Genomic DNA, 13,484 nt, shown 5'->3' with positions numbered 1-13,484 from the left:
ACGACTACGTATACGCAGCAGGTCTACACTGCTGCGACATTTGTGCTTTTAATATTATGGCTCAACTGGAAAAATGAAGCGCTATAGCTACGCCATTTGTTATTCCTTTCATTATATCGCGACTCGGAAAGAACTGAAAACAAAGAAAGAACCGTTGCAGCTGCAGCCGTGCACTGTGTGGTGCTTTAGAGAGAGAGAGAGAGAGTCTCTTGCCTTGCAATCTGCTTAGAACCATGCCCATGTGGCGGCAGACATTGATACCTGCAACCACCGAGCACACCTGTCGGTCCTCACCCTCCGCTTCGACCAGGAATTGAAGCCTTCGTTCGAGCTTGCAGCGCACTCGGGATTGAGAGCGTCTACGGTTGGCTTGGAAGGCGCCCTAAGCACGAGGTAAACACGCCACGTTGCCAACTTTAGGGGGCTCAGTCGCTAAATATGGCGTCGTGCTGTTGAGCGCGAGGTCTTGGGTTGGATTCTCGGTCCACATTTAGGTAAAAGCCAAAGGGTTAAAAAAAAAAAAAAGCATGATGGTGTACCGTGTTTTAGGTGCACGTTAACAGAACCCCTGGTAGTCAAAATTAACCGGAACTCTCCAATTACGGCGTCCCTCGTGATCCGCTCTACAGTATGATGTCATTAAACCCCACAACTTAGTGCTAATTATTGTTTTTGCCAAGCTCGCGTGACTCCGTCAAGGCGTAAACTGCGAGCGAAGTTCGAACTTCATTAACTTCAAGTCATTGTTATCTCTCATTCTTGCTATCACGCATGGTTGTCGCGATGGTGATTTGGTTATCTCATGAACAGCCCCCTTCTCGTCGCACCTCCCACCGTTGGCATATAGCCATTTCACACTGTGCACAGGTCTACAGTTAGCCTCAGCGACCATCTTCTAGGTGACGTTGTGTTCGCTATGGTGCACAAAAGTTGAAAAGTCAGCTGTATATGTATTTTTTTTTAGTTTATTGTCAGCGTACTTTCTTCAGGTGTGCTATGGTAAGGCATGCCGGTCGGACGCGAAAGATTACGGGACATGGTTTCCACGCAAATGGAAAAATTGCTGCTCTGTTGAAGCATGTTGCTTCGAATTTAGGGAATAACCGTTGACGTCGCAAGAACTGCCACAAATTGAACTTTTGGATTGGAGTCTACGTGGCCTGGAATCCCGGGAATTCAGCAGTTCCGCAAACACCGTGTGCAGTTAACATTTTTTGGGGCTGATTGTACTTCGGCAGAACATCTAATTCAATGAATAACCGTTGACGTCACAAGAACTGCCACAAATTGAACTTTTGGATTGAGGCTATGTGCCCTGGAATCCAGGGAATTCAGCAGTTTCGCAAACATCGTGTGCATTTATTTATTTATTTTATTTATTTATTTTGGCTGATTGTACTTCGGCAAAACATGTTGTCACGCTTCACCGCTGCTGTACTTTTGTCTTTCCTGTAGCTCTCACTATGTTCTATGCGCGAGCATCTGCCTTGAGCATGTTTTCTTTTCTTTTTTCTCGCGAATACACGCGAAATTGCCGCTCTAGTGGCCGCTCGAGGCATTTTGCGTGTATTCCCGGGCTTCTTGCACGATCGGAAAAACATTTATGTAGCACGTATTGAGCAACAGAAAACTGCATCGGGAGTTTCATGTTGCTCTACAATTTTCTCATTGACACTTTTCATCTAATTGTAATATTGGAGAAGTTGAATAATTAATTTAGACCAATTATGGAATTAGGCGGAGTGCAACAAAATTTTCAGAGTACCTCCAAGCAACGGCAAACAACATTACCTTAGTTTTGTCCAGCTGCATGGCATTTGCATATTTTTAAATCTTGGTGCGTGATAGTTGGGACACCCTGCATACGCATAAGTGTTTTCATTTTGTTTTATTTTCGGTAGGAACGAAGTTCTTGTTCAATTACAGAAAAGAACCTGTTTTCTGAATCGATCTTCGGTGATGTCAATTTTCAGCGTACGATCATTGGCCAAGGTAGCGGGGCAAAATGACCGTCGCTCCAGAGAGACGGTAATATTTTTTTTACGACACCTCACGCAAAAACTAAAGTATATACTGAGTATAGTGATCGAGCGAGAGCAGTGACTGATTGTGCTGCGAAAAGCCACTTCATCTGACAGTCACCAAACGAGCACGCCTTATAAGCATTGACGCCGACCAAGCTTGCGATGTTGCGGTACCTTTCCTTAACTAAGACGGCCGGTAAATTAACCGAACCTAATGGGAGATGGAGCCGCTCTTTTCGCGTTTAACACGGAAGTAATCAGCGAATGCCCTATAGCTGACGAGGGTGTCCGAATTAATAAACAGCCGACCTTTTACAAGGCCGCCGGGTGTATTGCGCCCTTGCTTCGCAAGGCTGTGCTGATTGCGAGTCTTGGGCTCGCATACTTTGGACATGCCCTCTCAGTCCCGCGGATACGCACATGCGAGCACATAGACAGGCATAGACGGGCAGGCAGGCAGACAGACATGGATAGACGTACACCGACGGAATGACGGACGGACGTACACAGACGCACGGACGGACAGACGGACAGGGACGGACAGGGACGGACAGACGGACAGGGACGGACGGACAGACAGGGACGGACAGACAGACAGGGACGGACAGACAGACAGGGACGGACAGACAGACAGACAGGGACGGACAGACAGGGACAGACAGACGGACAGACAGACAGACAGACAGACGGACAGACAGACGGACGGACAGACACGGACGGACGGACGGACAGACAGACACGGACGGACGGACGGACGGACGGACAGACAGACACGGACGGACGGACGGACAGAAACGGACAGACGGACAGACAGACACGTATGGACAGACAGACACGTATGGACAGACAGACACGTACGGACAGACACAGACGGACGCACGGACACAGACGGACGCACGGACACAGACGGACGCACGGACACAGACGGACGCACGGACACAGACAGACGGACCGACGGACGGACACCACCAGAGAGACATACCGAGCCACGCGCTCACGCCGGTTCTCTGGAAGTCATGTTCGCGCTCAGACAAAAAGCCGCCCACAGATGAACATGGACAGGGGAGGAGGCACACAGAGAGACAGACACGGAAGAGACGCCAGACACATTCTCAAACACACACACATACGAGGCACAAGCAATGTTTGGACACAGTTACAGTGCACAGGCATTGCGTCGTGCAGACAGACGGCAACATTTCGGAGACGCGACGCTCTGGAGGTCGCGCGACGAAGCTTGCAAGCAAACAGCGGCGGAGAGTCCTAGGTTGGCTGTCCGTTAAACGAGCGTTCACGGTCTGGTCTCCCCAAGGCTTTAGTCTCGCTTCGTGATTAGCGCCGTAGGGCTGCGTCCTCACTCGCGATGTGGGAAAGAAGGATTAACGAGCCAAGGCCGTACGGCGCGAGCGTAGTCAGGCGAGACGAGAAAGGGGCGTGTGACGTTGCCTGCCGCGAAGGTTTCTTTCCCGAGTCGTTGCCCAGCTATGTACATACGCTCGCTCGTTCAGCGCCCGAAACAACGCTGGCTCAGACGTCGACTCGCATAGACGTCATCGATGCTAGTGTGGCTTCTGTGAATGGATGCATCGCGCCGCATATCTGTTATGTCGTGAGAAAAAATCCATCGCGGAAGGTGATGGATAGACGACGCGGTGAGATCTGTGGTTGTGTCTGCGTAATATAAAACCACCTCGGTGTGAACGCTCCTACAACACCGCCAGTCCTATATGGGCGGCGAGAGACGAACAAAGCGCGCTGTGGGGGCTTGTCGGCACATTGAAAAATGAGAAAAAGAAAAGCCGTTGACGAAATACAACATGCAAGGGATGTCGCCGGCATGCCCAGACAGGTTCGAGCAGCCGCAGCCTATGACGCGAAAGCGAAAGGATTGGTTCTATGCGCGCTGTCCGGGTAGTGTTACGAAACAACGAGAGCTGTCGTATCAAGTAATCGCGAACCTGAAACCATGATCAGCCCCACCGTTGGGGCTATGACGTTGTGCTGACGAGCATGGATATTGAGAGTTTGATCCTGTAGTTTGCGAAATGTGTTGCCAAAGCAAAAAAAAAAAAAAAAAAGCAAGAAAAAAAGATGCGCCCACATTTGTTTCCTCACAAACTGGGACGCGCGAAAGAAACCCTCGTGATGAAAATTTACGAACCGACACAAAATACGGGACCGAGCTGACTGATTTGTCAAGATGTGGGATGATGGGGCTAGCTGGTGACACGGCTCATGCTAGCCTGGTCGTTTGCTGCATCTTTATCCCGTTCTGGGCTCATAAATGTGCAATGATGAACCACCTGATCGACAACTCGATCAATCACTTCAGCGATCAAAAGAATAGCTAATCAAACTCACCAATAAGGTGCCAAACCTCAAATCTACACTCACTGTAAAACTGATTAGTGACCATCCGTTGCCGTCGGTTGCCGCAATTCGAGCACGCTAAGGGATACGGCAATCCACTCGATCAGTATTCTTATATCCGGGCCTCTGTCTATAGGGTGGTGCCTGAGTCGTCCCATCCCAGAGCATTGCACGATATTAAGTCGCATCGCAGGGCTCGTCCACGGCAAAGTGGTACTCTTACGTGCAGTAGACACAGGACTTATAGAATGCGGTGTCCGATTCGACGCACAATCTGTAGTACCAAGCATGGAGTTTCCAGCAACAAATCGCTAGCATAGACTCTTAAAACTGGTGTCAACGGGAGCTTCAGCAACGGTGTGCAGATGCAGTCTCTGAAACGCTGTGTGCGAGCGTGTGCACTCGATGGAGCATAAGCGCTCGTGCGTGCGCGTTAATGGGCATCGGCGCCTTTTAAAGCTTTTCATTAGTCGCGGAATGTGACCATCGCGGACAACACTTGCAGTAGCAAAAATCAGAAAGCGGCATATACCTCTGCCGTTCAATAAAGCATGTAAAAGTGAATTTAGCACCAAGTAGCTAAAAATAATTAGCCGTAATTCAAGAGTCCCAAAGACTAAATAAGAGTAATTAGGGTAATTAACAAGACCAATAAACAGACATCATACGACGTACACCTTTATCTCGTGTGCGTGCTAAAGTAATATCTAAGTACCTAAAAATAATTACGATTAATTAAATGTAATTAGGGGCTGCGAACAGTAATAGAGACTACTTAACAGCAATTCGAGACTCCATGATAAGAGTGGTCAGGCCAAATTAAGACAAATTAAGAGTTCCAAAGAGCACTACATACTAATAAGGATCAAATAAAGACTCCGTAACAGCAAGTAAGCTGTTAATGGTAAGCTGTAAACAATAAACCGAATTATGACGAATTATTTGTTAATTAATTTATTTATTTATGTACAATCGCAAATGAAATGACGTCACCGCATTAAAGCTTTCGCCGTCAAAGTCGTCTTATTAATCGATATGGGACCCCACTGAACGTAGGTTTTTTTTTTTTTTTTTTTTTTTTCCTACGCATTTAACTCACACAGCTGAACACCGCCCTGATTAGCAACGTATCACCACACTGAACGAAAAATTGAATGTTTGAGCCAACCAACGCAGACACGCGATCAAAACTGCAGCGAAGTGGCCAGATGTCGTAAATAAATAGCGCACTATGCGATGTTCATTGTGACTGCGAAACATTGAAGAAACCTTTATTATAGGGCCGCATGCATAAAATTAATTCCTGTGCATAAAATCGGCGTGTCGAAATATACGCCGTCTGATGCCATTTTGAAAACTTTTATTACTGCACGCAGTCGTCGTTTTTAAAGGAGCCGTCGTGTTACAGTCAAAGTTCTGATCTTATTCCCAGGTAGTAAATGCGGCTCGGAATATAATTTCACAATGACTAAAATACATCGCGCTACACGATAATCCGGTCGAAAAGTGCGCTACAGTGCTATTATAGGCGAATCGTGGCGCTCGCCTACATAAAGGATAAGCTATAAATTCATGGTTTGTTTAGGTGAAATAATTAACTCAGATATGCAAGACATTATGTATAAGTACTGAAAGTTGGGCGAGTTACCTGTTAGCGCCTCTCTGTTACCTTTGCTTTATTGTCCTTGTTTCTCGTGCGCGCGCTGCAGTTTCAAGATGAATAACATTAGGTATAATTAAAAGTAGAGCATAGTGAACTCACTGGTCACCACTCAGTTATAAACACTCATGGATTCCACCCACGCAAGCTATCCAGAAAGCATGACTATCTCTCAGAATGAATGCAGATTTCGACGAGAATACGCCACAAGAATTACGCGTGCGTTTAGAGATTACGCTGCATAGCGCGTGAGCACGCTGTCGTCTGCAGCGTGCCCCCCCCCCCCCCCCCCCCCCCCTGATGCGTTGTCGCAGAGCTAAGAGGGACAAACCGCAAGTTTTTTGACGCAAGGCAACGCCTATCTAGATGCACTAGGGAGCGAGGTTTGCTTGCTAGGGATGCCGTGCAAGCGCAGACCAAGGCTGTATATTTCCGCGGGTGTGCTCTGCCGATCAGCGGCCACCGGTCTGGCGTTCCGAGTTATTTTGTGGGCACATGTAAGTACATCATGCCCGTGCTAGCTGAATGATTGTCGTAGGAAACTTCGTGGTGCCGACAGTCACACCCAACGAGCTTCCTACGTCTGGTTCGAACAGCCACATCCCAAATGCGGCCGCCCGTCGTATTGGAGGCCGCACGTCGTATCATGTGCTTGCTGCGTTTCACGAAGCTCGTGCTTGCGCGAATGGCGTCGCAACAGCGATGGCATCTGGTTTCTTGGCACGGGAGCGAGTTGCATGCTACGGACCTAAAAAAGAAATGAAAAGGAGCAACCGAAAGTTTTGATGTTGCCGGCGATGTTTAGGTTTCCGGCACGTGACGCTATACACTTCCGTCCACGCGAACCAGGTGGTTCGTCTTCCTAGCACGGTTGGCGGGCGAAGAAGTGAAGCCCGCTTTGCGGTGCGAGACTGGCGGAGAAACGTATGCTGCTGAGCGCAAAAAGTTTTCGAAGCTTGGAATTCGTGAAGAAGTCATTAAATGAAAGTGAACCCTGTGCAGGAGACCTTTGTTTCAGACAAGGGAGGGTGGTGACTCACCCATTTCGAGCGACTAATCTTTCCGTGAAGCTTCCATTTAGTCGGCGTCTCGCAATGATTGATTCTTGGTCTCTCATCTCGGTGGCTGACACGACTCATATTTCACTGCAGAACAGTGCACGGATCGAGTCTGTGAGGGGAAGTACATGGTAGGTGTGGCGTTAGAGTTCGCTATACTAGGTGCGCACTGCGCAGGTTGATATATATCTTGTGTGTGTGTGTGTAACAAGTACACAGCTCAACACACTTCTCTAGAACGCGCGAACCCCGTTATCACGACTGCGCTGGCTATATCTGAAGATTAAATGTGGCTCAAAATCGGCTGTAGGTGAGGCTGCGTGACTGAATTTACAGATCCCATTGATTTTTTGCGACATGGTAGTCGGCTTAAGCTTTGGAAGCTGCTTTGGCCCTCGGGAGTGTGTTCTGGACGTGCGCGTTGACCTCTGTACATGCGTTTTCAGCATGTGCTTGTTACTTTCACAAAGGCTGATCGACCAGCCGAAACGTTAGCAAAATATACTATGCAAATCCAACGTATGTCGTGCTCTTTTTTTTTTTGCATTACACTACCGGGGCCAGCATGTTTTCCCTAGCCACAACTCTCTCTCTCTCTCTCTCTCTCTATATATATATATATATATATATATATATATATATATATGAAGTAGTGTGCACCACTGTGGTAGCTGCAAGACTTCTGCCAATAGCTAGAAAGGCCGAATTCCCCTGGAGCTATGTTCATCCGCAGCCGCTGAATTGGTGGTATGTGACGTGCACGCACAAAGGTCCTAAACGTGTCACGTATCTCTGTAACGTATCATGTACCTAGCAAGAACAAAGCTGTATAATTCTGCCATTAACAGACAGTTACGCCTGGAACTACATACCGCTGCGCAGGTATACTGCATATGTACGCCTTGTACCTTCGCCAGTGCTGCAAACGACTTGAGTCTTCATACGCACGCCTACGCACTGCACTTGAGCGTGTGTGTGTGTGTGTGTGTGTGTGTGTGTGTGTGTGTGTGTGTGTGCGTGTGCGTGTGCGTGTGTGTGTGTGTGTGCGTGTGCGTGTGCGTGTGTGTGTGTGTGTGTGTGCTGAAGGGTTCCTAGTGTAGACTATAGTTAGTGTATATGCTCCCTACGGGAGCAGAGTTGCGCATGGGTCCGCCACCTTGCCCGCCGACGCAGCCGTGTTGAGCAGAAAAAACCACTCCTCTTGAATGCAGGATACGACACGGCTCAGCTGCCGAGTGTGCTTGCTCCTTCATTCGGCGAAGGCCAGGTGGCGCGGCGGGCGGTAGTGTAGGCCATAGAAACTCTATGGTGCACGCGCAGCTGTGAAGTTGGCTTTCCCTCAAAAGTGTGCTTTTTTGCGCATGCGGCCAGATTTGGCGAATAGGGGCGCGAGCGGCGCGTTCAATCAGATGCGCAACTCTACTATCCCCAGGGGAGCATATATATATACAGTTACTCTAGTGCAGACACACCCACATCGCACTCAATGGAAACGTTCTGGAACAACGGAGACACCCTTTCCCACCGTTTCTGTTTCGTTTCCTCTTCTGAGCGCCGCTGCGGTGCTTCATATAAGGGTTTCGGTTTATGGCCGTTTTGCGGCCTCGCGTTTCCCGACGACCTCGCCCTGTGTCCCTTGGCTTATCCGCGCTACACATATTATGGCGCGTTCAGAAAAATGCGCTCGTTTCTGCCAACCAACGCCGCCAGCGACGTTTTTTTATCGGCGTCACCAAGCGTTTTCTCGTATAGATAGCTTTCACGGACGCCATATGGGCCAAGCATTCACAGCTTTCACTGCTCTGTTGGATAATCAGTAGGTCGACGTGCTTAACGTTGCATTGCCATCTTCCGCCCTGCAGCCAGGTACTTAGTCCACTTTCATGCTGCAGAGGTCATGTGCAGGCTTCCTTAATCGGGTGGTATCATCATCATCATCATCACATGTTTTTCTTGGGTTTTTTTTTTCAGTTTTATTGCGCTTCACACCCAGATAACACGTATGCTTGACCAAGTGCTTTCATCTCCATCTTTATTGTGCTTTAGCTGTCAACGAAAACTTTAGTTCTCGTCTTTTTTCTTTATGTATGCGCACGTGACAAGAATTCAGTCAGTTGGAGTTAGCGGCTGTTCATGCTGTTCGTTCGCCGTCCATTGCTTTCTTTCTTTTTTTCCCCTTTTTTGTGACGCTAACTTGCAACTGTTTATTTCGAGAAGGTACACATTTCGATATGACTCTCACTGCACATGGAAAACAGTAAAAAGACATCATGTCGAAGGTGGTGCGCGTACATGACCATTCAAGCTCAAGTTTATTGTTTGTTATGGCATGTGCAAAAAAAAAAAAACGGGCTTTTATATAATATACAGCACCACAGCATCACTGCGCTGAATTCAGTCATTGAGCACCAACTTAGCCCAAATTAGTGCGGCAGCTTAATTATAAATCTTTTCCCCTCGTCTACGCGTTCTGTCGTGAGTGTTCGCGATGAAGCCGACCGATTACAGCGCGCACGCGCATTGAGTGCCTCTGTTCTTGTGTTTCGCTCTCTCTCTCTCTCTCCCTCTCTCATTTTTTGTGCGGCTCTCTGCCTGCGAGACGGTGCGCGAGTTGCAAGGTTGCTTTCCTCTCTCCCTCACCCTTTTTTTCCTCTATATAACGTCACGCCTTCTTCCCGTACTTCCGTCCTACTCTTTCCGTTTTGTGTTCGCGTATCTAATCTCCCCTAGAGGTCTTGACCCCTAGCTCCACGGGCAGCCGAGAAAGAGGCAAAGGCGGACCGCCATGCCGCCTAGCTGCAGCTGCATTGTGACTTCGCTTGTGGCGCGGGTACGAGGAACTCTTGCTACAATTTTTTTTTTCTCTTTGTCGTTTTTTGTTCTCGTGTTTTCTCCTCTGGCGTTGTGCTCTTTCCCACCAGTTATTTAGGGGCGGCTCTTCCTCTGCGATATCAAGTCTAAGCCGTAGCCTTGAGGCAGGACGCTACCTACCCCCCATCCCCTGTGTTCGTCCGTTGTTCCTCTGCTTTTCTCCGTCTGTTGTTCATAACGGATTTGTTTAATGTTCTTTTGTAACTAAGTAAGCATGTAGTAGCTTCATTATCTCTCTTGTCTCGCGATTGCTAGACAGGCAGTTTTTTTTTTTCGTTTTTTCGACGTCAGGAGTAACTTGTAATGTTCGGGATAAAGGTTATCTTGTGCGTTATGTTCCTGAAGCCTAGTGACAATCACCATTATAGCAAATTCGCGATACGAGGTTAGCTTTAGGCTTTAAGCAGAGAAACGATAAGGACGTGCTAAACCGGACGGACGAAGTTTCGTAAATATCCACGTAGTGCCCACAGTTCCAGAGCTGGCTGAACTGCCTGCTGAGTTAGCAGGTAGATAGCAACCTATAGGAGGTTTCTAAAACCCCCTTGATAGCGACAGTGGCAACAGTCTCAACATATTTTCGTCTAGTGACATCAATTAACTCTCTGTCGTTGTCTGTGCAGTCTTTTCTGTTTGATCTCTCTTTGCGCTTTCCTCTTGAACCTTTCCCTGCATTACGTTTTGACTTACTTTCATAAGGCATCACTTGTTGCAATCTTACACTTCATCATGGATCATGGCCGTGTCGTCTTTTAACACGAAAGTGTTTTATGCCGGGGTCCACCAAGACTTCACTGACGTATTTCCGTCACGGAAATACGTCATAGAACATAATACAAAGAAAGAAACCAGAAGAAAAAGTTCCACAAACATAGAAAATTTGGAAATCGAACCCACGACCTCTCGGTCCGCGACGATAGATCGCCGAGCGTTTAACCCATTGCGCCACAAACGCATTTGCAGAGAGCTACACAGACGCGCCTTATATATTTAACACTCCTCCGTGTACCCGCGCTCTTGCTCGGGGCGGTGCCGCCGCCTACGAGCAGAAAAGAGAAGTACTGCATTATGACACTAACGCGCACCGACAGTGAACGCTTCGGTGGTCTCAGCACTACGACGCCTCGATGCCAGCATTCGAAGGGACGCTGGCATCAAGAAGCACTACCAACGCCACCTAGGTGGCGTTCACCGTACTCAGCACAGCGGAGCGTGGCCTCCGCAATTAGCTCTGAAAATGCTTCTGAAGTTGATCGCGGAGGCTACAATTACGACGCGCTGTACGCGCTGATTTGACTCGGTGACGATTCAGTTACGTGCTTTGTCTTGCGCGTTGTATTAGTGTGTCAGTTACGTGCTTCGTCTTTCGCGTTGTGCTAGCGTGTGCAGCGTAGTGCAGCTTCCATATGCACGACGGTTGCTCATGGTCATCGACGTTGGTAGTCGTGATGGAGGAGACGTGCCACCAGGCGTCAGCGTGGGTGCATCAACGCCTAAGGGCGCTTTAGCCACAAAACACCAATAGACATTATATATCAATGTGCAATAAACATTACACTACTTCTGTGAAGACACGTTTCACTTTCGTGTTCTATACCGATTCCTATATAAGAGGGATCAACCACATTTTTTCTCTTCAGTCCTTTTTGCCGCGATTGTTGGAGTGGGCGAGGGAGGAAATTGTGAGAGGGGGCTTTCTCCAGAATCCCGTTTGGGCGAAGCGGCTCAGTGAGGAATATAGAAGAAGCTTTTAGAACGGGAGTATCTCAGAGCACGCTCCGACTAGCTTTTTATTTTGCATTTTCGTTCTTAGCCGTCCGTCTCCTTCGCGTCATTATACTTGTCGTTTTTTTTTTCGGTTATCAGTCTCAGACCGGATTACTGGCGTAAAGCAGACGTGTGGTGCAGTAACCTTTTCTAACGGAAAACCTTGTTGCCTGTTCTCTCTCTTCGCCTAGTTCAGAAACATTGTTTCACTCGGTCGAAGTGCTCCAGCTGCGGTCGTGTCTTCGTGTAACATTTTCTTGCACTAACTCGCCATTAAGTCACCGTCACCTGACGGTCTCCCTTCTACAAATCCATTCAGGTCTTCTGTTTCTGCACCAGGAGTAATTGGTCCTTTTCGTTTCGAGCAAGAGAGAGCGGCGACATTTGTCGCGACACCTCACTGGTCTCACTTTCCCTGCTTCTTTTGTCTCACTGCCCGCGGCGTCTTGGAGTCGGTTCAAGAGAAGCGCGCCACTCTCTGCTGACGGTGCCTCGTTAAGCGTCCACGACTGTACCGCGTGACAACCCACGTGCTTGTGGCGGAGCGAAGCCAAACAATGCGCCAGTTTTCTTTCTTTGTGTCCTCCTTCTTTCCCTTTTCTCTCGGTCTCTCTTTTGCAGAGTATGTTGAAGGATGTGCGGCAAGAGAGTGTGGGAGGTGGGGGGGGGGGGGGGAGGGAGGGATGAGGCTCCGTAAAAAAAAAAGAAAGGAAGAGGATTTTCTTGTCGATTTAGTGATGAGGGGACCTGGTGTGTGTGTGTGTGTGTGTTTTCTTTTTCTTTCTTTTTTTGCCGGGGCTGGGGGAGGGGGTGAGGAGGGGCGAGGGGAGTGTTGTGTGGAGGCAGGGCAGATATCGGAAAGGAGGTGTGGTCGAGGGAGAGGCGGCGTTCGAGAGTCGCTTGCGGTTGTGTTTCGGAAATTTCGCCCGACACGTCGAATTTCGAGCGTCGGATCGACGCACGCTGAAGTTGCGCTCTCATCGCCGTAACCGATATTTAGGTCTACACATTTCTACACGTTCATAGACCTGCCGGCACTCTTTTGCCATAAATAATGACAATCATGCCACGTAGTGTAGGAGTCCCGTGACTTTGAAGAAGTGGACGAATATTCGTCGGACCGTGCGCCCCGACGCCGTAGGCTGTTTGCAGTGCTAACGTGTTTGAAGACTAAGCGTCAATATTAAATTCGAGTACGTGCCAGTTTTGGTAAAGATGCTGAGTATCCACCCCAGAGCGTCCCACCCTAAAGACGATCGTCTTCGCCATCGAAATTGATATCCACTGTAGGACCGAGGCCTCTGCCAGTGCCATCAAATTATACCTCTGTCTTGCGACCGCTCACTCCATGCTAAGCCTGAAAGTTAAATTTACTAATTTCATCACACCGCCTAGTTCTACGCCGTCCTCGAGTGCGTTTCCCTTTCTTTGACACTCCCATTCTGTTAGTCGACGAGACCACTAGTTAGGTGCTGGAGCAACCCATGCCCTACCCAACTTAAGTTATTACTCCTAATCTAAAATGATAATGCTGAAAAGGATAATTATTGGCAATTTGCTCTAATTGTCGTTAATATGACGGGCATGGGTACTGTGAAGGCCGACCTAAAGCTTACGTCGATCGGAGTAACATTATCTTGTTACGACGTGTATAACATGATCCTAAGTGCTGAAGTGCATAGTGTATATCGTTGGCTGTAAGTTTTAATAACTCCGAGACGATCTTCAGCTCTA

General features: G+C 48.4%; 1 protein-coding gene across 5 annotated transcripts in view; it reads left to right on the top strand.

The window, feature by feature from the left end:
• LOC119446390 (cationic amino acid transporter 4-like) overlaps positions 1–13,484 on the top strand; it is a 135,583-nt gene that overhangs the window by 100,140 nt on the left and 21,959 nt on the right. The window contains exon 1 of one of the 5 annotated variants that reach the window (XM_037710815.2): positions 267–393. The exons of the other annotated variants lie outside the window; for them this stretch is intronic. The gene's annotated coding sequence lies outside the window, so the exon portion shown is untranslated. Of the gene's footprint in view, positions 1–266; positions 394–13,484 lie in introns of those variants that run through there. 5 annotated transcript variants of the gene reach the window in all.

This window comes from Dermacentor silvarum, chromosome 3 (assembly GCF_013339745.2).
Source record: "Dermacentor silvarum isolate Dsil-2018 chromosome 3, BIME_Dsil_1.4, whole genome shotgun sequence".
Classification (NCBI taxonomy): Eukaryota; Metazoa; Arthropoda; class Arachnida; order Ixodida; family Ixodidae; genus Dermacentor; species Dermacentor silvarum.
Note: the sequence above shows the minus strand (reverse complement) of the source record. Positions and strands in the feature narration are given on the sequence as shown.